Source organism: Microtus ochrogaster, chromosome 8, assembly GCF_000317375.1.
Source record: "Microtus ochrogaster isolate Prairie Vole_2 chromosome 8, MicOch1.0, whole genome shotgun sequence".
In the NCBI taxonomy this organism is placed as follows: domain Eukaryota; kingdom Metazoa; phylum Chordata; class Mammalia; order Rodentia; family Cricetidae; genus Microtus; species Microtus ochrogaster.
The window spans coordinates 76,330,893-76,358,806 of NC_022015.1; the positions used below are offsets into that span (position 1 = coordinate 76,330,893).

General features: G+C 43.2%; 1 protein-coding gene across 1 annotated transcript in view; it reads left to right on the forward strand.

The window, feature by feature from the left end:
• Positions 1-27,914, forward strand: part of Sorcs3 (sortilin related VPS10 domain containing receptor 3) — a 624,914-nt gene that overhangs the window by 433,670 nt on the left and 163,330 nt on the right. The window lies entirely within an intron of this gene.

A 27,914-nucleotide genomic window follows, 5' to 3' on the forward strand; every position in this document is an offset into this window, starting at 1 on the left:
AAAATACACACATTTTCATTGTTTTTTTTTTTATTCTGTGGAAGGCACATATTAGTTGGACACTCTTCATATTTTCTCCTCAATACTCCTTATACCACTCTGAAATGTCTAGTTCTACTTGGATGGTGTAAGTTTTTGCCAGACCCAATACACTGGGAGCATGATGTAAGTAAGGTCAGTACCTGAGACCCATGGCTCTCTCAATGGACCACTGTGATTTGGCAAGACCATCTGTCCATAATACCACGGACATGATTTCGGAAAATTGAGCTCTAATCAGTAAGGCTAAGGCAGGAGAGGGTGAGAGGCTGTGGAGGTGGGAAGGGTGGTACGTATCACAGTGGCTGCTCAGCGACTCTAGTTTGTCCTGTTCAGAAGAGGACTCCTGAATAAGAAGAGTCCCTTGAGCAGTTACACATTTTCTTCTATCAACATACTGCTTTCCAATCACAATGCTTTTCTTCTTCTCTAAGCAAATACTAAGTATCCATGAGTCTAGCAACTCTAAAGCTTTGCCACCTTGTTTACCTTTGTCAAGGAACCCATGGTACTGCTCCTCAAATCAGGAAATATCCTTTACCTTTGGACAGCTCCTCCTCATCTGCTCTTTAGAAAGACAACATGAATGATAGAATAAGAACCTTCCCTGTCTTTTCCATTTCCCTACCGACGGGTCCTGTCATAGCCAGGCCTTCTCCAACCTTTAACTTAACAGGATTGCAGAAAGCTGTCAAGTAATTTGTGCAGTGTTACAAGGAGGCAGAGAGAAGGGAGAGCGAGCATCCCCATGGGGACCCTTGCTCTGCCCACTCAGCAGTTTGGATAGACGCATAGAGATGGAAACATTGAAAAGGTCAGACCTGTAACCAGTGTGATCTATAAAAAGGCACCAACATATGCGGTAATTGCTAAAGAGGAGACCTAAGGCACTGGGCTTTTTTTAAGTGGGATGGCCATAAACTTTTTCAAGCAGTTCTCGGAATGGGAGATCCTACTGTATACATCTCTTAATATCGCTATTGTCATTTGATAAGTGTCATTTAAAAAAGTAACAGTGAAATACAGCTGTCCCTCAGAATCCATGGATCTAATGATCTTGTACATAAATTTATAACGCTTACCTATAACATCGTTAACAATATCTTAAATAATTTCTAGATTTCTTCTAATACCTAGGATAATATAAATACTATGTAAATCATTGTGCTATACTGTTCTAGAGAGCAATGATGATAAGACTAATACCTAATCAATACAGATACAGTTTTCACCTGCATGCTATCTGTCTCTTGTTGATTGAGTCTCTGAATGCAGAACAGGTAGAAGTGGATGGATAACTGTTGAGTAAAAGACTAGAGTTATGTCTCTCTGATGTCCTCCTGTAGAAGAGATTGAAAATATGCATTTTATCAATGGGAAGAAACATTTCTTTCTTTTCAGATTCTTTGATTTTGGTTTCAACATGTTGTTGTATTTATTAAGAATTTTCTCAGAACTGAGAAGAACTCAAATTATCAGTTCAAATCCATGGCCCCTGAGTGTAGCAAAAAGAACACTTGATTAATTGCTTCTCGTTTCTTCTCATTTTACCTTACCTCGGATACTCAAGGATTCCTCTGGAAGCCCCATTTACAAGCTTCAGAGGCCAGGTGGAAGTTGGCAGGTGCCCAGTCCTCTGTGCTCATCCTGAGACTCTCTTACCCTTTGCCTGGTTGTTGGTCTTTTGTTGGTGGAAATCTCTTCCATCCCTTCAATGGTCGCCAGCAACCCGTTTAATCAATGGTGTTCGAGGGAGAACCTGTAGTATATTGGCCTTAATTGCCCATGGAAGTGCAGATTATTGGCCCTACCCAGAAATTCCAATTCTCGATGATTAGACATGGGCTTCAGGAATTGAGCCCCTGTTCCTTAGGAGATTTAATTTGCACAGCCAGAGAAGGTGGATAGAGGGTCATTTTGAAAACTAGGAAGTCAGATCTGTCAGGTGTTCCTGCTTGCTTAGTACAGACCAATTCTCGTGATTATAATCCTTTTCCTTTCTGAAAGCTCCTGAAATCTATAGTGAAAGTTTTTTTTTCCATCCCAAGCCAATAAAGACATTGTCACCTCCAGGCAATTTGAAAAATTGCATATACTCCTGCCAAATGAGATAACATATGTAAGTGTGCTCTGGAAGTTCCAGAGGATTATTAAAATGCCTTGTATCAATAAAATATAAGCCATTATTAAAAGAAAGTCTGTAGTTGTTTTGAACCCCATGGCGTGAATAAGGTTACTGATTTCCTCTTGATGTTTAGAAGTAGTTGCCAGGGAATTCCATTTAAGAAGCAGTTTTGAGCTCCCACCCTGAAAAGTGCATACATACAAAGGACTAAAACAGACAGAGGATCTTGTAGATGGGTTGATGCTCCAGTCTCCAACTCACATTGAAGATATTCAGCCCATTGCCATGTAGCTTTATGATGTCTTCCCATTACACAATAGTAAGTAGTCACTTCCTGTTGTGGGGTATTAGTTAAAGGCTGGGAAAGATTAAGATGATAACCCTGGAGTATTCAGCGTCACACTGAAGATTCCTGTTAAGGTGTGGACCACTGAGGGATTTTCTGCTCCTGTACAGACCATGCTCAGTACTAACCTTTTTCAGCAATTCATTCTTTTTATTTTTTGAAGGATAATTCTCACAACACTTTAATCAGAAAGTACAAATTATTTTAGTGTCATGCTTAATTTTCTTTTTTTATTTATTCTTTGTTTTATTTTTTTCTGCCTCCTCCCAGCCTCCCATTTCCCTCCCCCTCCTTCCACCCTTCTCCCCCTCCTCCCACCCTTCTCCCCCTCCCTCCACTCCTCTCCCCCTCCTCTCCAGTCCAAATGACCCTATCCTGTAGCAATATTGACGAATATCTTGCATATCACCATAGAACCTTCATCTGGTGATGGATGGAGATAGAGACAGAGACCCACACTGGAGCACCGAACTGAGCTCCCAAGGTCCCAATGAGGAGCAGAAGGAGGGAGAACATGAGCAAAGAAGTCAGGACCACGAGGGGTGCACCCACCCACTGAGACAGTGGAGCTGATCTACTGGGAGCTCACCAAGGCCAGCTGGACTGTGACTGAAAAAGCATGGGATAAAACCGGACTCTGAACATGGCAAGCAATGAGGGCTGATGAGAAGCCAAGGACAATGGCACGGGGTTTTGATCCTACTTCATGTTCTGGCCTTGTGGGAGCCTAGCCAGTTTGGATGTTCACCTTCCTAGATATGGACGGAGGGGGGAGGACCTAGGACTTACCACAGGGCAGGGAACCCTGTTAGCAATTCATTCTTACAGCAGGAGGAAAGGCATCTCAGAAGGAAGAGTTGGGAGCAGCAGGTGGCCAGCACAGAGGCCTATAGCCTGGGGTAATGGATTCCCGGAAAAGAAACTGACTGTCCACGAAATTCTAGAAACTGTGCTCGGCAATTAAAAATGTCTAAGGATATCTTCCTACAGAAGATAAGATAAGTTTGATTCCTCCTCTGATCCCAGAATGTTGTTTCCTACAAACGGATAAAAGGTAGACACTTGAGTTCTCCCGGGAATTAAGTCAGCAAGGCAAGGTGACCACAGATTTATATAGACTTTACAGATAAATTTTTAAACAAAGGCTCAAACTCAGCGTGCTGTTTACACAGTTCTTGGAAAGTGTGCTCTGGACCGAGGTGTAATTTTCTCCAGTGCAAGAATGTACTGAGAAAAGTTGCCTGAGTGGATTTTTCTCTGTGTGTTTTGGGGGTTGGAGGGAGTACCGCCGTCGTGTTTTTCGGCAAATAGACTTTGGAATAGAAAGTAGTATGTACAAGGGATTTCCTGGGGCCCTCATGGGAATGACTGTGTATTTGAGGGCCAAGGAGAGCAGCACTGGATAGAAGGAGAAATCGGCTCTTTTGAAGGAATAACAGTGGACCTCATGGAAGCTTGTTTCTGAACTCGTCCTCCGGAGACATCTGGCCTTGAACTAAGGGCTTAGGTCTTTATATTTCCACACAACCCTGCAATACAATATAGGAAACCACTATGGTAGGAGTGTGACTTTACTGACTCAGGGGCAGCCACTGCAGAAGAGTCTCAGAGCCTGATCAGGCACCCTCAGATCAACCCCGAGAAGTGAATGTCTGGAACACAGGGAGATATGTACATTATGGTACTTACCAAAGGCTTATATTGTATTAAACACTGTGCTCCTTCCATTAAAGACATTACTGACATCATCTTCCCCGGAGACCGACATGCAGAATGATGTAGTGGCCCAGTGAATGGGGTTGGCCACTGATTGTCCAGGTTTGAGTCATTGTTGTACTGCTGGGTGAGCTTGGGCACCAGACGGCCTCTGTTTCTTCATTTATAAAATGGAGATGGGAATAATAATCTATTTCACAGGGCTGTGGCATTATACAGACTAGAAACTAGCAAGACTGGCTTATGAAGTGGAAAAGAGTGGACTGGTCTTTTTTCACCTCAAAGGTTTTGTTGTCAATTTTAATCACTAGTGTTTGTGGGTGCTTGACCAGACCAGTGTGTAAGATCTTCCATGTGAGATCAGAGGCAGAAAGCAGTGGTAGACAGGCAGATAATGGCAGGAGGGGACAGAGGCTGACAAGCTCACAGGGTTTATATGCCCTCCCCAGCAAGGACTAATGTTCTAGAAAGAAGGAAAACGTAGCCAGTCAGAACTACATTCTTTTGGTACTGGAATCATCACTGTAGGCATTCGAGGAAGCCCCATGTTTTTGTTCTTACTCGATTCCATGCCAGTAAGTTCTTCCATTCATCCCTACCATTGTGCCAGGCCCCCGTGAGGTACTTTGTCATAGAAGTGGCAGTCTTCTAGGCTCAGAAACCCACCTTGCTTCTGTGAAGAGGCTTGTCACCCGAGGACATGATTTTTTAACTGGAAAGTGAGTGAAACCGAGAGAGAAGCAGCAGCCTGGGAGGTCACAGTGGAAGCGCGTGCTGCTGGATGCCATTAATCACTAATTGCTAAATGATTTTATTATATGGCAGTCATAAAAGATCACTTGAGGTTTTACAGCCAGTTCTAGCTTTAAGAAAACAATTTCTTATGTCAAAATGACTATTAAATTAAGTGATTCCGCATTAAACATCCCGTGGACTCAGATGATTGATGAGACCGCTGGAGGAATAGACCCTTTCTTTCCAGCTGCTCACAGGAAATCCACGGCCATTTCTCCAAAAGACATTGACCTTGGCAACTGAGGTATGGAGGGGTCTAAGAGACACCTGGGTATTTAGAGTCTGGAGTCGGGGGAAAATAGGCCCTCTACCATTGTTTTACAGATCAGGGAACTGAGGCCCAGAGATACAAAGTGATTCTCCACGAATCACTATGCCTGTCCTGTCATATTGTTGTTACTAGTAATTATATGTTTTCACCATCTCCAGCCATCTTTTCTGCCTGGGTTTCATAAAAGACAAAGCAAACCTTGGAAAACTCCTTGGCTTATAGCTTAGAGCTCCAGACCTCTGAGATACGGTGCGGTGCTTTTCCGTTTCATTCACCCAGTTATGTCTGCTGTCCAGACTTTGCTTCTTCATGTGGCAAATGGGGACAGACCCAGGAACTTGACCGATATGTTTTAACTTCACAATGTATTTCCACAGGAGAACTGGGGGGGTGGGGTGGCAAATGCCCCAGCCACGGTCTCTTCAGAGAACTTGGAGTCAGTCCAGGAGACCTGATCTTCAAGTGTCCAGTACCCAGGGTATACCCACATGATAGAGAGTCAGAAGTCCCTTATGTTAGTGTGTCCTCTACAGATTGGCACAGTGAGACCTCACTAAGCCAGCAGGAGGTGATATGAGGAGCAGTAGCAGAGACCAAAGGTTCAGAGACAGAAATGAGCGTTATCGTTTGGAGGTGGTGAGGAGCGGGAGATTCCCTATTGCGTGCTGAGAAAGCCTGGGCAAGTGAGGGACTATCTGATTGTGATTGTCCTACTTCTCCACTTGTTAGGTCTTTGAAAAGAACATATCACTGCCAACCTACTAGAAGCCAAGCACTCTAGGAGACAGTGGCACACAGTGGTAGACAAAACACACATAGCCTTTCCCTGCTTTTAACACTTAGGGCCTAGCACTCAAGTCAGCGCCACTGTGAGGCAAGTAGCAATGTAGTTACCAATGTGGTTGTAGCAACTTAAGCATATGAATGCTTGCCATATCCCATGTAAAATGAAGGGATCCAGTACACTGCAATGCCTGCCTTCATGGTAACTGAAACAGGGAATCTGACCTGGATTAGAGGGGTCCTCCTCATGGGCAGTTCACCTCACAGTTTGTACGAGTGAATGGAAGATGCTGCAATAGTTGGAGCTGGCATTTGTAGCTTTGTGTTCTAACCTAACTTCCCTACTCCGAGACCAGCTATGGTTCATGCTCTCTTCCTGTGCACGCAGCTGCCTCACCTGAAGAATGGGAAATAGGAACAAGCACTGGCCCCATTTGCAAAGCCATCCAGTTGTCAGGGAACCAGGGAGCCGGCATTGCCCAACACCCGGCCACTCATCTCTGATATGAACGTAGATAAGCATATCTATTGTGTTTAGAAACTCACATATTGGTTTGGAAGACTGCCATATTTTATTATTGCATCCATAAAAAGTAGGGGGATTAGAAAATTAATTCATCACATGTGGGTTTAAAAACCAATTTTAGAGACTAGGGATATAAGTGGGCCGGCTAGAGTTCTTTCCTGGCATGCGTGAGGTCTTGAGCTGGGTAAGCAGCACAGAATTAAAAAAAAAAAAAAAAAAAAAAAGAAAGAGCAAAGTAAACCCCATAAAGACAGCTGTATGAAATGATGTCTGCGAGCCGTTCAGTGCTATGTGCTATGTGCTCTCTGGCAGGCTGCTCTTTCTTCTAAGATGCAAGCTGGGCAATGCTCAGTGTGTGTTCCACAGCTGGGAGTTGAGTATTTACCAAGGGGAAGATGTTTTTCTAGAGAGAACTCTAAATGTTTATTAGCCTTAATCTATAAAGTACAAGTGGTCACAATAATAAAAGAATTATACGTTGCTAATTCTAAAAGAACCATAGCTGCTCTTTTTGCTGTCCTGATCGCCAGGACAAAAAGAAATGATCAGACGTGACTCAGACAGAGCGTCCTTATGGGGGAAAAAGAGAGAGAGATAGAAAGAAAAATCCAATAACTCCAAATGACCAAATTCGTATTATTTGATGTTTGTTCTTTCTTAATCCATTTCACTCCCATCAAATTGCTCAAAAGCTACTTTGATTTATAAATGGAATTTAGGAAGTTAGGAAACTGAAAAATAAACAATTTAAACTTTGAAAGATCGCTCCCGGGAAGCAGAGCAAAGGTACTTAAAGGATTTCCATTTCCTAAGACCCTAGAAATGCAATGGATTGGAGTGCTCTGTTTAACTGCTGTTATGGACGGCCCCCTGGGTAAACTTTACGCTTTATAAAAAGCCAATACTCAGAAAGGGTTTTGTAAAAATAATATTCATTCACAGACTCATCCAGTGGAACAATCCACAGCTGACATTTTGTGACCACGTTGCATGAAGGACATGTGTGAACAGTAACAAGTGAACCCCTCCTGGTGCCAGCCCCACTGAAACTTTTGCTCTTGAATAGCTATATGTTGAGTCTTTCTTCAGTGTTCCAGGTAGGAAGCTTTTGCTGTAGACATTCTTTCTAGAACTAGTAGACTTGAGGATCTGGAAATGAATGAAAGGTGTGTTAGCCTTTCCTTGCTGTCTGTCGTGCCTGTGCTAGACACATTCTGCATGCAGTGACACTCTGGAAGAAACTACAGTGATAGACCAATGCCTGTCGCCTTCCTCTTGATTAGCCAAATAGCCTTTGCCCAGCTGTTTAATATGAGCCCCCGACTGACTTCCCTTCTGCTACCTTATATGGTCTGCTTCTAGTCTTTGCCATAACCCTACTTCTTCCTTCCAACCCCACTTTCCCCCACCTCTTCCTTTCAGCAGTAATGGAACCTCCCTCTCACAGAGGAAACAGATGACAGTCTGTGCGTGTGTTTGGTTTTGCTTTCTTCTTCATCCTTCTGGCTCACTCACCTTCTCTGTATTTTTCTGTTGTGTTGAAAGAATACCTTTATGCTCTTGTGACCTTCAATTTCAATTGATCCTGTCTCTGTCCACCACACCTGTCTGTCTCCTGTCTGTCTGCCTGCCTTTCTTTCTTTCTTTCTTTCTTTCTTTCTTTCTTTCTTTCTTTCTTTCTTTCTTTCTGAAATCTTTCTTTCTTTTCTATCAACTGTCTGTCTTTACATACAATCACTGCAATTTCAAAACATCAAGGTGTCCATGATAGACATAATTTTATCTGCCAACTAAAATTTTAAGAAGCAAAACTGCTTTTCTAACTGTCACTCCTATTTGTTACCACCTCTTCACTGCCGAATTATATGAAATGACCTATAATGGATATTCTTCCATACATTTGAACCGCTACTACCGTTGAACTCACCATGGTTGGGCTGCTGCCCATGATCTATACCTTTGACCGTGATCCCATCTGATTCCCAGATCTTGTGCTCACTTCTCGTTCCTCACCCGCCTGATTTCAGTGGTTGTTAGTGCTGTTTTTACCTTTTTTCCCCCCAGTAGTGTGCCTGTCTGGAACACTGTGATTTTCTTCTGCCATTTTTTAAAATCTTTTCTATAATTTGTTTGCTGAAACCTTCATTGGTTTCCTTTGACTAGAAGAGACTCCAAATGTGTGTTTTTTCCAGGATGTTTTTATATCATGTCTTCTTTGTTTGAAAAAGGACACTTCCCTAATAAACCGCACTCATTCTCACCACTAAATAAAGTTTCTCTGCAGGTTTCTGAACCATGTTCTCTGCCCCATCCTCTCCAGAACCGCACGCACGTGCGCGCGCGCGCGCACACACACACACACACACACACACACACACACACACACACCTACCTCCAAAGCCCTATTCAATATATTTACCCTGTTATTACTCAGGAAGTGTCAGGGAGCTGCCCAGTGATGTCTCTTAGATACCTCCAAACCTGTGCCATCATTAACAAGACACATTGCCATTCCTCAACTGTATAAAAACAGCATCCTCTCTTTTCCTTTCTTTAGTTAAATGATTTCCAGAGATTTCTCAGATTGTCTAATTTTTTTTTTGGTCTCCCTTGCTTATTTAGAAATTTCAAATCAGCCTGGATGACGCTCATGGACTCCACCAGTTTCAGTTTCCTGAACCCTTAATGCCTGTGCTAAATTTATTATTCCTGCTAAAGCCTTATTCCAGACTCACCTTCTCCATCCTTGATTGCACTTCCTCAAGCCCAATTCTGATCTTTTGTCTGGGTCCGCTTCCCACACCTTTCCACTCTGTTTTCCTACCACCCAAAGCAGCTCTTTTTGTTTCCTTATTCATTTCTAAAGCTCAGTTAGAAAGAGGTCAACCTTTGGTTAAAAATTTACACTGCTTACAGCAAGAGAAAACTATCAAAAATTTTAAATAGATAATCTAATGGCACACCAGTGAGTCATGACTGCTTGTGAAGTATGTCATGAAAAGTGTGTGCCAGTAATCATGAACTTACGCTGATGCTTTCACCTTTAAAATGCTTTTTGCAGATTTGAGGCAATTCAAGGTTGTCAAAAATTATGTCATTCTTCCACATCTGCATTTTTAGATGAGCGGAAATCAATGCAATGGCCACGAGTGGGCCTCCAGCTTCCCTGTCTCCCCTACTGACCACAGTGAGATCTGGTGAATATGAGCCATTGTTCTGCCTTTTCATTAAAGATTCTGTGAGATTTTGCTCAGACTCAACCATCTGTGTTTTTGAGCTGTGTGTGTAGGATGCATACTTGATAGTGAGAATGTGTATACTTACGTACAGACGTGCATGAGTCTGGGGAGGGAACCCCAAGGTAGACCTTGGCTTTCTTTCTCTGATCCTATGAAACTTTGCTTTTTAACATACGACCTCTTGCTAAACCTGAAGCTCATCTCTTACCTAGGCTTCCTAGCCAATAAGCTTCAAGAATTTTTCTCCCTCTGCTGCCCTCATCTCTAGGGTTACAGGATCACATTACTACTATCTGGCTTTTTTTACTTACTATTAAAAAACGAACACAAAAACAGGGGTTCTGGGGATTTGAACTCAGCTTTGTATATGTCAGTCAACAGGTCTCTCCTCAGCCCATGGTCCTCTTAAATGGAATGGTGTCTAGCATGGATTTTTCAGGGAGTCACAGCTGAAAAATACTACCCCCCCAAATAGATTTACAACCCCTTTATGGTGAAATGGACATCTTCTAATGCCAGATTTCTGAAGCAGCATGGCAAACTCACAGATATCTACTGAGCCTCTTGTCTTCAGGCACTTTTGGCACTTGCCAAAGGCACTGAGACTGTCCGTCACCAGGACCTCAGTCAGGCTTCTCCTTGACAGGGTAGGGCTGCAAGGGCATCATGCAATTTGGGATAATTCCAGAAAACCAGTTTAGTATCTTTTAAGTTGTGCAAAACAAACAAACAAAAAGACCAAACTTTATCTTTGAAATTCCCAGGATCCCCTCTCATACATTTCAGAGGGCTAAGAGCAAGTTCAAGGAGACAGACACCCCATTGCCCAAACCTATTAAGTCTCTAGTATTGTGAGCAGATTTTCTGAGCTGGATTGCCTAATACTGATAACAATGATATCTGCCTTAAAGGGCAGCTGGGAGGATTCCATCCTAAAACTAACCGTGCCTGGGGGACCTCTGCAGCCTTTCCACCAGCTGAGATAAGTCTGCAGCTCCTTCAGGCGATACATGACCCTGCTGTGCTCAGCTGGGGTTGACTCCGCTTTGCAGCTTTCCCAAGTGTGGAGCAAATTAATTCTCTGGCGAGTTACAAGTTGTTCCAAGGTAGTTCTCTGCGAGCCAGTCCAGCAGGGAGGCCTGGGAATGCTGTTATTCCTATAATTAATACATAGTTTTATGTTGTAGCCATGAGCAGATGGATTTATCATCACGCACTCAGACTTGACAGAGGTCAGCCATTGTCTCTGGGTGTGTGTCCTCAAGTGCTCCTGGGCAAGCTGGCCTCTTTCCCTCTTCCCGAGCCCTAGTGTCCCAGAGCATCCTTCAGACCAGCTAGCTCTTTGAGCTCACTCGTGTTAGACTGTCTTTTTGAGGCTTAGAAGGCTCCACTGTCTGGTTGGGTTTTATTTCCATCTGGAATCACTGAGCCATCGCATTTATCAAACATGTCACATTGATGCTTTGCCGATAATGGAGGACATAGGATCGGGTTCCTCCCCAGGCCCCGACTCTCCGCTCCTGGGGCTCATTCGTGGGTTCAGTGCTATTTAAAATCCTCTGAAATAGTCAGGATTAGGAGGCTGAACATACATCACTATCATCGGCATTGCTGCCTGTCATGCTTTGAGGGAGCCTTTATTTTCATCGAGGTTGAGTGTGATTAAATAACCAATTCCAGTTTACACAGGAAGTGGCAGAGCCAGGGTCCAGCCTAAGCTGAAGCCAAAGCTGGGATTCATTCATGGCTGTGGACAGCCCCTGTGTCTCAGGTGTCTTCTTTGAAGTGGATGTCAAGTTCAGTTCCTAGGAGGTTTACTGGCACAAGTATGCCTGAATCAGAGCTGTATGACTTCTCTACACATGGGGTTTGTGCCGAGAGTTGCTTCTCAGCCTATGAATGAGGAGCATTATTACATCGACCCTTTCAGTGGAACTAATGTCCCCTTTGAGAACTCTGCGTGGAAGGAGACACCTATTTTCCCTGTGATCCCCGGGATCCTCCCTAGATAATCAGATAGGATGGTCTCAGCAAAGCTGACAGGATGTTTCCCTGTTTGTTAAACAAGAACCATTTGTTTGGTTCAGGAGCATCTGCTGAATAAACAAGATGTCTGATGTGCCATTTGCTCGCTGGAAATTAACAAACCCTTTAAAAATGGCAATTTGTCAAGAGTTAGATGAGGCAGAATTCATTCTCGGCAAGCGAGCAAATTGAAAACTTCCTTCTCCGGCTTTCCAGAATCCCCCAGAGCCAACTGTTCAGAATCAGTTCGGTTTAATTCTTCCATCGTTAAGGAAAACATGCAGACAATGATGGTGAAGAGAAGCTAGCGTCCTGCTATGGAAATTGAGGCTTCCTACGGCTTGCATCCTCCAGAGCAATGGATGGGAGCTGTTCTCCGTCTGGGCTGGGAAGGCTCTGGCGTGAGAGGCAGATTGTCCTCTTTCATGCTGTTTCAGAAATCACTTGGTGTTCTTCCTGTCACATTCTGTGAAACAGGCATGGAGCAGGGGGTTGATCTTAAAACACGAGTCGAAGGGACAGGCAAAAGTAAAAAGCCTATACCTCTCTTAAGGGATGCGGCAGTTACAAGCCACCGGCAAAAGTTAATCCTGGCACAGGCCCACTGCCCCTTGCTGCACGAAAGATTCATAGTGTCTGTTCAGCTTCTCTTAGTCCTTGATTCTGAATCCATGAGTTCCCATAATACTCAATCCAGATACTCAAGCTTACTGAGCAGTGAGTGACGGGTGTAGCAGCTGAAAGTCTTGTAGCTTATGCACAGCCTTCCTGTAGATGAGGAAACCAGGGCATAGGTTTAAGAAGGAAGTAGAAATGGGATGAAGTCCCATGCAGATGCGGAGCTTGTTGAGTTGGTCAAGGGGCTGCATTACTGGATAATCTTCGAAGACAAAGGGCTCTGGGCCCCTTTGCGTGAAGATTGATTTTTTTTTTTTTTCGAGACAGAGTTTCTCTGTGGCTTTGGAGCCTGTCCTGGAACTAGCTCTTGTAGACCAGGCTGGTCTCGAACTCACAGAGATCCGCCTGCCTCTGCCTCCCGAGTGCTGGGATTAAAGGCGTGCGCCACCACTGCCCGGCTTTTTTTCTTTTCTTTTTTTTTTTTTTTGCGTGAAGATTGATAAGACAAGACTCTTAACTCAAGCCCCACCCTGGGCAGAATGGTAATTTACCTGAGTTTCCTGGCAAGCGCTGGCCAGCTTGAGGTTGATATGCTAGTCTTGCTGGATTGCAGTTCAGATTCCTTATTTGGACAGCTTTGGGATGGGAGGGGTGATGGGGCAGGGCAAGGAGCGCTCAGGCTTTATGTAAGTGGTTCCCCGTGGACTCTAGTTAGCAGCTAAGGAATTAGCTGACTCTGGGCCCTCGGCATCTTGCTGTCTCATCTCCTCACGCTGCTCGCTTAGCAATTGATCTTGTAAACTTTCCGAATCAGAGAAATTAAAGATGAAAAAGAGCCTATTAAGTGGTCCTGCCCCAGCCCAGGACTAAGCTGAATGACTCCCGTGGGAGGGTTCTGGAGCGTCTGGCTCACTTTAATTTTAATTTTCCCGGAGGGTCTGACTTCTTGCTCTCCCCGAGGCAGCCCTTCCCAGGCCGCTGGCTGCAGGTGTGAGCATCGTGTCTCAGGAGGCTGCTTCTCTGGGCCTAGCTGTGCAGTGCTTCTTGGACTCTGATTTCCAAGGTCTGAGATTTTTTTTTTAGCTTGTCTCTGTAGTATGCTGGGGTTTGGGTGGAAAACCTTTATGAAGGGCAAGTTTAATGAGCTCTACCTATGACTATCAGGTTTTGAGTTGACCTTTTATTCCCTTAGCCAGTTGATGTATACACGGCAGTGTCTATGCTCATAAAAAGGGATGAAGATCCAGACATACATTTAATCCTAGTACTCCAGAGGCAGACACAGGTAAATCTCTGTGAGTTTGAGGCTAGCCTGCTCTACATAGTGAGTCTCAAACCTGCTAGGGCCTTGTCTTAATAAAAACAAAAAGTAAATAAAATGTGATGAAGTCTGTATCAATAACTGAAAATCTTTGGGGAAGATTACAAAGACTCATGGCTAAAATATGTTTGGTAGTCCTTAGCCTATGATAGAAATGCCATACTCTTACCTAGTTTAATTCCTACAGCAACCCCGTGTAATAACCGCTGCTATTGTTATCTCTTTAGAAGTGAGTATCTTAAACCTTTGAGAGGTCAGGGCATGTGAAGCTTATGTAGCCATTAGTAGTATGGCTAGGATTTAAACCCAGGTCTCTCTGAGCATAGTAGCCAGAGAGCACAGTGGTTTATTCAGCCACTGTCCACCACTACCTCCTACTCATATGTACTGAAAAAGGTGGAGGTGAGGAAGAAGCAGGAGGGAATCAGAACTGACCTCAAAAGCCGGGTCAACGTTCTAATCTAGAAGCTTAGACTTGTGGCATGAACTATCTGCAGATTCCATATCGGGGCACATAAGCAATTACTGCTTCTGGGCTTCGGCAATTTTACCTTTGTATACTCTGCTTAGAGAATGATGTGGGAAAGGCGTGCAGTGAGCAGACCATGCTTACTGGGCACAGCTGCTTAGCAGTGGCGCACTGTGCTCTTCCTCCCAAGTTGTCTTAGCTTGTTACTGAAGAGCTCTTTGTTTTCTTCAGTTAATGGTTTTTGCACTCCGTGGACTGACGGGCTCGGTGCTTTAGAGGCTTCTGGTGGTTGTTTGCACAGCCTAGGATGTTAGATAACAAAAGCAAACCTATCTGGTCCTAAGCAAGCCACAAGGCATGAGGGAGAGACCACAGGATACAGAGATCAAGAGATGACTACTAAGCAGGGAGCTAGATGGAGTTTGGTGTGGGGGGGAAACGTCGTAGAGCAACACATTTTACCACCATTTGATTCCATGTCCTCCCTAACAGAAGTGTTTGCGACATCAGAGAGCAATGTATCTTTATTTTCTTTCTCAATCATGTGTTATATTTTCTGGGTATAGTGTAAACTAGGGCCATGCCTAGAAGTCAAGAGAAGTGGTTGAAAAGTTAAATTGTGATTTGAATTTTTCCTCTTTTCTTTGTGACCTGAAGAATGATGAGCCAGTCGCTTAATCTCTTCTGTAGTGCATCCTCTGTTTCTGTGTTTAGTTTGTGGGCTGGCAATGCATCCTGCACAGCTTCCTTCCCAGTGTTAAATGATATAATGAGAATAAGGTGCATGCTCCCAGGGGCTGGTTGATACATGTCACCAACCAACCTTCCTCCCTCCCCGTTTGTCTCGTGGAGACTGAGCTGTTGTTTATTTGTAATGGTGACTCGCAAGTCATTGTTTCCCATTTCAGTCTTTAGCTCCTTGATGGTAAAATACACATACAGCTGTACATCCCTTGTTGGAATTTTTAACTTTGTCCCCAGATGTACTGAATATCAGGGCTGTTACCAAAAAGTACTGTTATCAAGGGATGAGCGTATCAAGCAAACACCTTCCTTCAATCTAGAGTAGAAGAGGCTTTACTTAAATAATCCAGTCAGTTGAAATAGGTAGCAAATAAGATGATTGACATAGGCCTCCTTTGATCATGAGATGACTCGTAAGCACTGAACGGATACCTTTATGTTATCACTGGATTTGGAGCAGTGGTTACTGTCTTTTTTCTGGGGTTCCCTGTGGCGCCCCCCTCCGTTCCCTCATACAGTTCTCTGCTGTCTTACAATCACACTTGTATCAATGGACTCCCAGCAGACATCCTTTTTTTCAACCACTGATTCTAGCCCCAGTCTGAGCCCGCGATAGCTGTAAGGGGTCTGTCAGTGCAGATTCCACGCTAACATGCCTGCGCTATTATAATGCACCAGAATGCATGCCCCTAATAGTCCTGAGGCAAAGACTGTGAAATTCGGGTTTTATTCTCTTTAGAGCTGAGATACAATTAAAAACGTTACCACAGTAATTGGCAACATCCATGAACTTGATGAGAATCGCCCAAGGCGACACATTTTCCCCCTTTGCACATTATTAGTCTATAAATACACCTGCTTCTTTGCTCTTCCCTCTGTAGAACTTCCTCAAACTGTCCTCCCCACCCACCCTCCCTAGCTGTCTCCTTAATGCCCTTTGCCTTTTTAATTAACTCTCTGAGAACTTCCAGCACTTCCAGCTAGTACCACAGCACCTTGCATCTAATTATGTGGCCTGTGGTTTCTCTGAGAGGGAGACTCAAGAGCTCAGCCCCAAGAGCAGCGAGCTTAGTGTGCAGAGCCAGGTATGAGCTCCAGCTCTGTGGTAACCTGCCGAAGGGACTCTAGGGACTCAGCTTCATGCATGAACTTCTGTGTAATGGGAACAACAGTGTTTGTTGAAATTAGACATTGATGTGGCTGTGACCCGCAAGCTACCAAGTGCTGGTGTCACCTGTCAGGAGCTCCTTCAACAGCCCAGGTCCTGTTCCGTATCTTCCAGTCCTTGAAGAGGTAATGGTTGCACATCCTTGAGATGGTGAGTGAGCTATCCAGACCTCACCAACAGGAGGTCCCCCTTCTCTCTAATGTATTTGTTTGGTTAAGGCCCAGGGGAGGTAGACGGGGATGGTCCATGGCAATCAGGCATAAAGACCGGCAGTCAGGATGCTGCTGAGCTGTAAAGTTACAGACATCAGAGACCAGATGTGGAAAGCATCCCTGGTTTCTCTCAACTTGTGTTGTGTGACTTTTTGAATGTATCTGTAACTCACTTCTGAAGACTCAACCCTGTGTGGCAACCCAATGGCAGGCGCTGTGTGCCAGATGCTGAGGTGCCTGCTTACAACCATTTCCTCTACCAGTGTGAGCTTTAGACCATCTTGACATCGTCTGCCCCTGGTTTTCTTTGTGGTGTTACACAAATGGAGGTATCTGGTAGCTGAGAATGAGAGGGATACAGTCTGAAGAGATTCAGGATAGTGGCACTAGGGGTCAGAGAGTGGTCCTTTTCTCCATCCAAATTCAGAGACTTCATTGCCAATATCATAAATGTCTCCCCTGGTCTTTCATGGAAGAGTTCAGGTCATTTCAGTGGACACTGCCTTCGTCCCGAGTTTGTGTTCTTGCTCTTTGTTTTCCCCCATGTTAAGTGTTTGTGGGCATTGACTGAACACTGGACATGAAGGGCTGCTTGGTGACTGGTGCAGTGACAGCATCTCTGTGAGTTATTTCTGGCTGAGTCATTCATGCTTCAGGTGGCAGTATTTTATACATTTTAAAAACACAGCCTGTAAACTAAGTATGCATTTGTATGTGTACCTGTCTATGTATAGACATGTAAATAAAACTTGCTATCTATGTACCCATACGTATCTGTAGTAAAACTTTAGAAAATATATAAATATAAAAAATCATAAATTTCTGTCTTGGTGACTGCAGTAGCTCCAAGATCTTTCTTACTCTTTTTCTGGAGTGACTTCTTATGCTTTCTGCCCAGATACCCTTCTTTGGGACATCATTTCCCAACATAAGCCTTGGATCCCATCACCCCGTGTTCTGCCTAATCCTGCACATTCTAACACCAAATCTCTATGCTGACACTTTTACTGATGGGCTTTGCCTGCCCAATATGCTCCTAGTGTATCACTCCATAAATTCTTTTTCTAGACATAGGAGTGGATCACTTAATTGGAGACAGGATGTTCTGAAGTCATTTGGTTAGAAACAATGATGCTGACTGTTGTTTGTCTAAGTTCAGGGACTATTGCAACGGATGCCATCTCAGTAATTGAAAGTGGTCTGTTTAATGGGTGAAGGTGTCCTCTGTGAGCTACAGATCTTTGTAGGTGGTTTCATTCAACAAAATTTTTCTGGGAAATCTGTTACTACTCACAGGAGTTACTTAGATTGTAAGCATCCTATGTATAAACAGATGCATCCTCTGGCATCACACTGAATGCTCAGTTACAGGCTTGCTAGCTGCATTCCTAGTAACAAGGTGCTTCAGGAGTCCACAGAGACGTTCTTATTGACTTGTTACCGCATAGCCCAGTCCTGGGATCCCAGGGGCCAACGTTCAGTTCATAACAGGCCATTTATGTCATAGCACTGGTTCTGGTTCGCTGAGGTTCAGCGGAGTTGAACTTGTTTGTCTTTTGAAATGGCCTCTTGATAAGTGTGATACGTCATGGATGTACTTCCCTGGGATGAAGGATTTGTTTCTAAACACCGAGTAACCATCCAGAACCTAAAAGATATTAAAGTAAATTAGATTAGGTCATGAATATTTTCTAAGTGCCTCATTGGTAGGATTTACATTATATTTTTAACCCAATATAAACCTTTGTCTTTATATGAATCTTAGACAAAAGCTTCATGAAAATATTTAGCCTATTACATGAGATTTACATGAGGTGTAAGATGAGGATTTTTTTTATTTCAATATCTTTTATGAAAACATTAGTTATTTAAATTTTTTCTTAGAAGCATATATTGCACGTTGAAGCAGAGCTCTTTCTCAGTCTCTTCTACCCTCCTGTTTCTCTCTTCAGTCTCCTTTTATACCACAGATTTTACTTCTATCTATCTATCTATCTATCTATCTATCTATCTATCTATCTATCTATCTATCTATCATCTATCCATCCATCCATTTATCTGAGTGTGTGTGTGTGTGTGTGTGTGTGTGTGTGTGTGTGTGCAAGAGAGAGAGAGAGAGAGAGAGAGAGAGAGAGAGATATTGTTATTTGTTATTAAAAAAACCCAGGAATCACAAATGAGAGAAAACAGACATTATTTTTCTAAGACTGGCTTAATTTGCTTAATGTTTCACTCTAGTTGCATTTATTTTCTCATAGACCATGGAGATTCCTTCTTTATAGATGGAGGACTCCACCCTCTTCTTCAACATTCTTTATTGTCTGGCACCTACGCTGCTCTCATTACCTAGCTATTGTGAATAAAATTATAATAAATATTGGTGTGCAATCATATCTGTTAAAGCCATTCAAAGTCCCAAGCTATCAGAAAACTGCAAATCAAAGCTACACTGAGATTACATCTTATTTCAGTCAAAATGTCAGCCATTAAAAAAGAAACAAACAAAAAATTCTAGTGTTGATATGGACAAAAGGAAACCTTTATATACCTTGATGGTCCATTGTAAACTCGTCTAGCATCTGTGGAAATCTGTATGAAGGAAAATCTCAAAAAGCAAACAAAAAGTAGATAACTACCAGTCTTGGGCATTTACCAAAAGGACTTCAAATCAGTAATCAACTTTTAATTCTAATTTTATATATTTAATGCACTAATGGGCATACATACAGCCCAAAATTTATACGTATCTTCTGAGCACCCTTGATCAGAGAGCTGCAAGCCTGCAATAGATAGCTACCCAAGGATCATAGGAAGGCCTTGAAGATACACTGAGCAATCTTTTTGGAGAATGGATCTGTGTCTGAAAGAAGGAGAGAAGGAAAGAGGTCACAGGATGGAGGAGGGAGAGAGAGGATAGGAGGGAGGAGAAAGAGAGAGAGAGAGAGAGAGAGAGAGAGAGAGAGAGAGAGAGAGAATTAGTATTCCAGATAAGAAATGCAGTTAGAACCCAAGAAAAACCCTCCTCCTTAAATACCGTATAGAATACTCTTCTCCTGCTTTCTTCTTTTCTAAATTTAATACTTTCAAGACAAATTCCTCTGTGTCATGGCACATGGTTTTCATCTCTCAATCCGATTCTGAAGTCTAGAGAAAGATTGTGTGCTCCAGGTAGGAAGGAGTTCTAGCCTTAGAGCAGACAGAGAACATATATGTATCATGCAGAAGTGGGTGTGGGTGTCAGCACCTAAAGTTCTGTTAATCTAGAACAAGCAAGCATGAGACTGGCCAAGGCAGAAAACTAATTGTGACCTCAGAGTGTCTGCTAGAGGAGCCATGTTCATTCAGCTGAGGGAGCCCCCGAGGTGGCATTAGCCTGGCATTTCCACAGCATGGTCGCATTTGTCAAGCAAGTCACAGAGGATGATGTTCCTCAGACCCGATATGGCTTGGAGGATAAACAGGGGAAATCGCATCATATTGATTGAAAATGAAGACTTCATTCACTGCATTGTGTAAGGATTAATTGAGGGAAGTCTGTTTAATTGTGTTACAGAATTGTTTTCAACAGTCATTCCAAACATATTGCCAGGCAGTTATTACTCATGTATATTTATCTACTCAATAGATACTTACTAAATGCAGTACAAGATACTGTGCTGTGCACTACTGGAAAACATGGTTTTGTCAGCGTAGAGGCTGTCTTTGCGGAGAGTATCATGAAGGAGGACAACACGGAGCACAGCAGAGGAAGACTGGGTTTGAAGCCAGCTCCCTTCTTCTCTTCGTATCCTATCAACGGATGAGTAGCTGAACATTCAAAAATCTCCATTGCCCATCTGAAAAAAAAAAAAAAGGAAAATTTCTCTGTTGAGCTCTAAGTCTGATTAAAGACTGAGCTGATATATTTTAAAATGTAGACATCCTGGCACAATAGTCTACTAATTGCAATGGATATGACAGGGGTACTTTAGCAGAAAGCACTGACCAGTGAACACTGCTAACACAAGCCTCCCTCTTCAAAGTATTTTACATGCTTATTTTTCATAAGGGTATTGTTTTCTGTTTATGTGTGGCTGTGGGCACGCAAGTGTGTGTCAGTGTGTGTGCAGCTGTGTGCACATGTATGTAGTCTGTGGAGGCCAGAGATCAACCTCGGTCATGCCTCATGAAGGTCATGTGCCTTTTCTTGTTTGTTTGGGTTTGGACACAGGACTAGAATAGACTGGCTGGCCAGTGAGCTCCAGGGATCCACCTGTCCCTCCATTCTCAACACTGGGATTATGTGCATGTGTCTCCACACCCAGTTTTTACCTGGATTCTGAGGATCAAACTTATGCTTAAGTAGGTGGTGGGCACTTTACCAACTTAACTGTCTCTCCATCCTAAAAATGACAATAATATTAGTTATAATATAATAGCACATTATATAATATGTAGCAATGGAGATGATATTATTATGTAACATATAATAATAATTATTATTAATCCCACCATGGTTTAATAAAACAATTGAGTCAGGAAGAAGATAAGATATAGTGTCTGTGATTCCACAGCTAGGAGGTTCTGTGACCAAGACTTCAGCCTGGGTTGACATCTGAATGTATGCTCTTACCTGCATCACTGATACATGGAAGGGAAAGACCTTCACAACCCAAAGCTGAGTTCGGGGCTCTAATGAGAGGTTCTCACCTCTGTTCATTCCAAGCTCCTGGCCCCCGTGTTGGCCAGCTTAGTGCTCTTGACAGTGTACATCATATTATCATCATCACGTTCTCTACGTATGTCCTAAAAATGAAAGTTCTTGGGCCCTGTGTCAACCTCCTGGGTAAGACCTGCTACAGGTACACCCAAGCATCCCTGTTCTAATGCTCAGAACAGCAGTACCTTGTATGGTACAGCTGCTGTGAGAATCGGGAAGGAAAAGTTGTTGCACCTGTTTGGCTAAACCAGCATCCCCGGGGTAGGGACATTGCTTTGGCGTTGTTACACAGTTCCCTCAGAAATTCTAATGTAAAGGCAGTACACAGAGCTTACATGGGACGTAGACACTGAGCTAATCCAAAAGAGCAACTCTGGAGCCTGTAGTGGAATTTGTATTCCCAGTAGAGAGCCTGGGAGAGGAAGTTGTGGTATGGATTTAAGAGATAAGTTCAGGCCTGGAAGGTGACAACTCTTAATAATATACATTACAAAATAGGAAATAATTTTAAATGTCTGACCACAAAGGAAAAAAGACAAGTGTATGCATATGCTAATTAACTTGATTTAAATAATTGCATATTGTGCACATATATCAAAACATCATTGACCCCATTCATGTCTGCAATTATAATTTATCACTTATGATACTCTTCATGGAATGATTTTGTAATTTAAATGTCTAGATGATCAGTTGGTAAAACATTAGTATTCTGACCTTACCCATCAGTATTTTAGCTTTGGTTTTCTCCTCCAGTATCTCTTCTATTTCTAGAGAAATGTGTGCCCTAGAATTATACCCACATAGACAAAAAAAGAAAGAAAGAAAGAAAGAAAGAAAGAAAGAAAGAAAGAAAGAAAGAAAGAAAGAAAGAAAGAGAAAGAAAACCTAGGCTCATGGCCCACCATTCTTTCCTGAGGGCCAAGTGTTCTATGAAAAGGCTAGGAGTGGAGTTCCAAATTGGATACAAACCACAGGCTGCTGTTTGACCTGCGAAATGAGGGGCTGGATTAGACCGAGATGTCTCAAAGTTGCTGTGTCCAGCTCTCCTGAGGACTGTCCTGTTGAGGTGAGCTGTCATGGATCCTGAGATGTTCCTGTCTGACCTACTTTATGTGAGCAGACATGAAGACTGTGCTCACAGAGTGCTGTTGCTAAAAATAAGCTGCCAGGCGTGTGCCCTTCTTGCCGGTCTCCTATCAGTCATGTCTGAGTGTAGGTTCTAGGGGCCGAGTTCCCTGTCTTCTCTGGAGGTTTGACTGTGGCTCCCTAGTTCCCTTTGTTCTTGTGTCCTTGGTCTTTTTTCATAACTTGAAAAGGCTTCCAGTTTGGAAGAACAATCACTGTCCTTCCCTTCAGCATGTCGCTTGATCTTCCATGTCATCGCTGGGCTCATCAATTGTTATCAGATTAATGCCAAATTATCCTGAAAGGAAACCGCTTCACATGTTATGCAGCTCTGACTAGGTTTTTGTTTTTATATGTTTTTTTTTAAAATCTTCCCTTTCTTAGAATAATGTGAGTGACACACAAGGCAGATAGATCTCTCGAGCACGGGAGAGCGGGGTCTACTTTTGGACTAAGTTTGTTTGGAAATTAAAGAATGCATCAGGCAGGGTCTTACGGAGGTTGTCTCACTGGAATTGCGTCACTCACTGAACAAAACCATACTGATGATTTCCCCTATGACAAACACTGCGGTTGAATCCGTCGGTAGATTATTCAACAATAAAATCTGAGGTCAATGACCCTGTCTGATAAGGATGCAAAGGCAACTTAAGCTTATACTGCCGTGACCTGTTAACCCAAGGAGAACACTTGTATCTTATTAAAGAGCCCTCATGAAAAGTCATTTTCCAGAGACTGGAATCAGATGATCCATCTGCATGGACAGAGAGCACCTCAGCTGAACCATCTGATAGAGTGGTTTCTCCTGGTTGACTTATTAGGCAGCCAAACAAATGTAGGATTGAAAAAAGGGGAGAGAGAACAGTGGGAGAGAGGGCATCTTAGTTTATCTTGTTCTTCACATAAATTAATGTTAGCTAAAATAGAGTCATTTCCATACATCAGCTAGGTTTTAAGCTGCTTAGCCAGGCTCACCTCCATGACTCCATGAATTTAGTGTTGTGTTCCTTTTATTTATAGAAGTGGAAACTAAAGATCCCTATTGGCACAGATGCGCATAATGTTCTAGGGAGCTGATAGCAAAGAGAGGAAGAATCCTTCTTGATGAAGGCTGACAAGGCCTACTTAAAAAAAATAGTTTTCCCAGTTGTGGTTGTTATGTTTCAGGAGAGCTGCATGGCAGACGAATTCATGGTTGAGGAATTTAAAACTTCATAAAGGCTTTTTACCAGATTGTATGTGATTACAATATCCGAATTCTATTTTGTTTCGTGGACTTTTGCTTTAAAGTATCTTAATTAAAAGCAGAAATACAACATAGTTAAATACAGTTACTATTGATGGCATGTTTACAGGGTGATAGTAGTAATGTATCCTGGCACAGTTCTACTTTCCCACCTGATGCTCCCAAGAATTTTTTTTCCATGCAGTTTCAGTGAGATTCTTAGACTTTTCCCTGTGGCAGACTAATAACAGGGAGTGTGATTTGATTTGGATCAATCTGTAAAGGACCTCTGCCAGCTCCTGAGTTGAAGACTTGACTGGAACAGGTGGGCATCTAATAGGTGACTAACGAATTGAGAGCTGGATGGACTTTAAGGCATGGAGCTTAGTTGGAGAAAGAACTTCACTTGGATTGTGCCTTGGGATGGCATATCTTATCTTCAGACCTCTTCTCTCTGTCTGTTGCCCAGCCGCTAAGAGCTAAGAAGAACTCTACTATGACAAGGAATTTCTTCGTCATGATGCTCTGTCACCACAGGCTTAGCAATGGAGCAGCTAAGAACAGATTGAAACTATAAGTCAAAATCTTCCTTTAGGCTGTTTTTCTTGTCATGTGACAAAAAGCCGACAAAGACAGAGTGTTATTTTTCTTGTGGTCTGTTCTGGCGTGAATATTGGCCTTGGTCTGTTTTTGTAATGTTAGTCCCAGAAGATACAGGAATTTGGATGCTGGAGGTGGAAGAAATCCCAGGATCATTTATTCACCCGGTTGACATCTGAGTGCACACGCCTGTCATCCATCTCCCATTGCCCCAAGCACCGCTGCTGCTCTCATCCACTGAAGACCTCTCCATCCTCACAGACATCGAGAGGGAAGCCAGTTCACAAATATGCTTCCCGTCCACTCTTCTTTCACTTCAAAAATCACTCACTATACCGCTACCCTTTACATTGACCTATTTGCTCTGTTTCTGTATTTCTGACATTCCTTTCTTAGGGAGTATTATCAGTATGAGAGAGTCCTACTCCGAGAAACACAATGTTTGGTAAGATGAGAGACATGACAGAATATCGCCACAATGCTGCTTTATGTAGAATTTCTATTTGTGGACAGGGACATGTTGGATAAAATCTTGACTCTAGGACAATGGTTCTTAACCTTCCTAGTGCTGTGACCCTTTAATACATTTTCTCATGTTATGGTGACCCCAACCATATAATTCTTTTCATTGCTACTTCATAACTGTAATTTTTCTACTATTGTAAATTATAATGTAAATATCTGTGTTTTCTGATGGTCTTAGGTGACCCCTGTGAAAGGGTCATTCCACAATCCACAGGTTGAGAGCAGCTACTCTAGGAGAAGTGGCTGGGCTCAAATAGGTGCAGCAGCTTATGGGAGAAGTTAAGCTCTGACTCAAAGCCACCTGCCTGGCCTGAGCCCCATACTTGCTGCTTCCAAGATGGCTGGAGGAAAGTTGCTTAAGTTCTCAATGCCTGATTGTGCCATCTTTAAACAGAGAAGATCGATTCCCAACTCCTAGAGTTGGTACAAGGGTTAAATGAGACCAGTGTTTCTGCGTAAGATAGTGCCCACGACACACGTGCTCTCCGCATCTGTGAATTGTCATCACCATGTGACTCCAGGCACATCACTTAATCTCTCTTATTATCCTCTTTGCCTCAGAGGAAAATTAGATGAATGATACTTTCTTTAAAAACTCATTGCAACGATTAATTAAGATAATGCTTATGAATACCAAACGCAAAGCCCGATACTGAATGTTCTCTGCACTCATTAGCATTTGTCATTGTTATCGTGCACGTCCCTACACATTGCCACACAAGCATCCCTTGCTCAGCCACCCTCCCTCAGCCCCCAACAGACCTCATTGGATATGTTTACTTTGTTGGGTTTTTGGTTGTTGTTGTTGGAATATAGTTTACATTGAGTTTCCAGAGTGGGGCTTGGAGCTCTAAGGATAGGGGCCTGATGGTGTCTGTTTGGTATAAGCTAATTTCCTGGTGAGATGCCGTGCTCCAAAATCACAGTAGTTTACAAGGCTTTGCTGAAGCACTACTGTTTGCACCAGGTGAGGAAATGCAGATCTGAGAGGCTAGTTTTGCTGCCTTGTGAGCAGGGGTGCCACAGAGTCCAAGCAGCAATGAAGTGTGTTTAGCGAAGGCAGGGACTTTCCACTAGGAGTGAGTTTATCTCCCACCAGGAGATGTTCACGTAATCTAGAATCATTTCTTGGTTGTCACAACTGCAAAGATGCTGCTGTGTCTAGTAGAGGCTAGAAATGCTGTAAACAGTCTGCAAAGCACAGTGCAGACCCCACTCCTGCAGAACTGCTTACGAATAGATGTCGACTGTGTCAAGCTGAGCCCCCCGAGACTAATGCTGATGTACAGCCAAAGCAGGCCCTGGAAGTTTGTACTGGATTTGGACCTGGGGATCATAACTAAGGTTGTTCCAAAGAACCTTATTTAGGGCTCTAGGGTGTTCCAGAATGGTTACCTGGGGAAATCCTCTGGGTGCTTTAAAAAAACAAAACAAATGAACTCTGATTTTGTAGATCTACTCTCATTGATTTTGACTTCACCGATCTAGGCAGGAAGCCTCATGTGAGTTTCTGAACTCTACTGGAGTGCTCGTGAGTGGCCAGTTTGTTGAACCACTGGGGCCTGAATGCTGCTAGAACAGAGAGAGACCTGTTCCTTAAGCAGAAAAGGAAGGGCTGCTGTGAGTTTTGGCCAGGTAGATTGGGAAGGAGTGGGGACTTGTCAGGAGAAGGGGCACAGGACTAGCTAGGGAAGAGGTAAATAGCCCATTGGAATGGCCCTTACAGAAGTAAGGCCATCTTTCAACTTCTGACCTGTTCCTTACGTGATCTGAGATGAGGAAGTTCTCCATGCCTCAGTTTCCCCTCCAGTCAAATAATGAGACACGATGTCTGCGGGTACTTACATTCGAGACATACTGTTAGGATCCAATGAGGTAACTAAAACAACAATCACAACAATAAAGGAGTATAGCATCTGTCAGTGGGGGAGCAGCCCGTTACGTTGTTTAGCTTTGGGGGAAAAAGAAATATTTCACAGCAGTAAATGTTTCAGAAAACTGGAGTTTGGCCTTCTAAGACATGATTGTTGTATTTAAATCAACAAAAATAATTTAATTTTCTCTAATTTATGTCATTTGCAAACCAAGACTGTGGGTCATCAAAGTCCCCGCATCTTTTTGTCACCATCGCAGCCCTCGTTGTGGATGTCAGACAGCTAATGAAGCTGGAATTCAGTGACTCCCAGGGCTGTTGGGAAGCCTGGGGTTTAGTGATGTCAAGATGAACTTTTGAGTTTTAGGTCTGTCTGTCTGTCGTGTTTTCTGCTTCTCTTACTATCTCAATATCAGCTAGAAAATCTGTCTATTAGCCAACAATCGCTTCCTAGCTCACTTTTCTTACTTGCTAAGCCTGAAAAAAATGAGAACTCTTGAGATGTTTGAACTGGGAGCTCGCCAGCTATCACCGAATAGAGCCATTGATAAGACCAGCAGTGGAGCTCTTCCTAGAAATGTCACCTGTGATGGTCATGTCCTGCAGATCCTGTGAGTTAGAACATACTGGAGACATGCTTCTGTGCTCCTCTGTGCATGCGTGTTTCAGTGTGTCTTGATCCTTGCAGCTTGGTTTCTGTGTCTCCTACTGGCCTGGACATCTAAGGCAGGAGGCGGTTGCCCAGGTATCCCCTGAGAAGGGTCTGTAAAGAGCGTCCATACAGACTTGTTTCATCTCCAGCACAGCTGCTGCACCTGATTCTAAAGATATTTTAACTACTGTCTTCAGTCCCCTGATATGTCAAGCCTGGTGGGACTTCAGTCCCTTCAGCACTGGCCCTACCACTGGCACCGAATGTAGTTCTTAACTAAGTCTCTATCATTCTATTTAGTAGTAAAGACTCGGGAGTCAGATGTTGGGATGAAAATCTGCTAGCTCAGAGGGGCTGAGAAGCAACCAGCTGGCCTTCCTTTTTGGCCGGAGATCCAGAAAGAGAGCATCTCTCCATGCGTCCTAAGCCTAAAAAGACTGTGGAATTTCTAAGTCCCTCCCCACTCCTTTCTGTGCATCTCTCTATTCATCTTTCTGCCTCCTTCATACTCTCTATGGCTAATCCCTGTCAACTAGTTGATGGCTCCGCCCCCGGACACAAGGTTGACTTTATTAATGCAGTCTGAGGCTTTCAAAGTGTGACCAAATATCCCAAATGTCCAGCAATACAGACTCTTAACTGACATGCTTCTAGCTACTGGCAAGAGAGATTTCTCTCAACCTACTAACCAGAATAATTTTTTATGCTGGTGAAGCATGATTAATAAAAACTCAGATTGATATTAGGATTCAGCCTAAAGACCAGAAAAGCAAAGCAGTGAGCTGACCCTTACCTGAACCTCAGTCCAAAAATGG